Genomic DNA, 1264 nt, shown 5'->3' with positions numbered 1-1264 from the left:
AAATTTTTATGAAAAAGATTTGATTTTTGAAAAGAGGAAAGAGAAAAACAACAAAATGACACCAAACTTAAAATTTTTAGAAAATCAAACACTAATTTTCAAAAATTTTTAAAGGAAAAACACAAAGAGGACACCAAACTTAGAATTTTTAAGGATCAAAAAGAGACTAAGGACATGCAAATTCGAAAAACTAAAAGAAAAACAAAAGCATGCAATTGACACCAAACTTAAAATATGAAACTAGACTCAACTAAAAAGACTCTAAACCAACAAAAATAAAACAGTCCTAATCTAAGCAACAAGATAAGCCGTCAGTTGTCCAAACTCGAACAATCCCCGGCAACGGCGCCAAAAACTTGGTGCACGAAATTGCAATCATACTTTTGCAATTCCGCACAACTAACCAGCAAGTGCACTGGGTCGTCCAAGTAATACCTTACGTGAGTAAGGGTCGATCCCACGGAGATTGTCGGCTTGAAGCAAGCTATGGTTTTCTTGTAAATCTTAGTCAGGATATCAATAATTATCAAGTTTGATTGTGAAAAGTAAAAGAACATGAAATAAGTACTTGTTTTGCAGTAATGGAGAATAGGTTGAGGTTTTACTTGTTTTGCAGTAATGGGGAACAGGTTGAGGTTTTGGAGATGCTCCATCTTCTGAATCTCTGCTTTCCTACTGTCTTTCTTCTTCAAGCACGCAAGGCTCCTTCCATGGCAAGCTGTATGCAAGGGTTTCACCGTTGTCAGTGGCTACCTCCCATCCTCTCAGTGGAAATGTTCAACGCACCCTGTCACGGCACGGCTATCCATCTGTCGGTTCTCAATCAGGCCGGAATAGGATCCAGTGATTCTTTTGCGTCTGTCACTAACGCCCAGCCCTTAGGAGTTTGAAGCTCGTCACAGTCATTCAGTCATTGAATCCTACTTAGAATACCACAGACAAGGTTTAGACCTTCCGGATTCTCTTGAATGCCGCCATCAGTTCTAGCTTATACCACGAAGATTCTGGTTAAAGAATCCAAGAGACATCTACTTAATCTAAGGTAGAACAGAGGTGGTTGTTAGGCACACGTTCATAGTTGAGAATGATGATGAGTGTCACAGATCATCACATTCATACGGGTTAAGAACAAGTGATATCTTAGAACGGAAGCAAGCATAATTGAATAAGAAACAGTAGTAATTGCATTAATCCATCAAGACACAGCAGAGCTCCTCACCCCCAACCATGGGGTTTAGAGACTCATGCCGTGGGAAGTACACAA

This window comes from Arachis duranensis, chromosome 6 (assembly GCF_000817695.3).
Source record: "Arachis duranensis cultivar V14167 chromosome 6, aradu.V14167.gnm2.J7QH, whole genome shotgun sequence".
NCBI lineage: Eukaryota > Viridiplantae > Streptophyta > Magnoliopsida > Fabales > Fabaceae > Arachis > Arachis duranensis.
Note: the sequence above shows the minus strand (reverse complement) of the source record.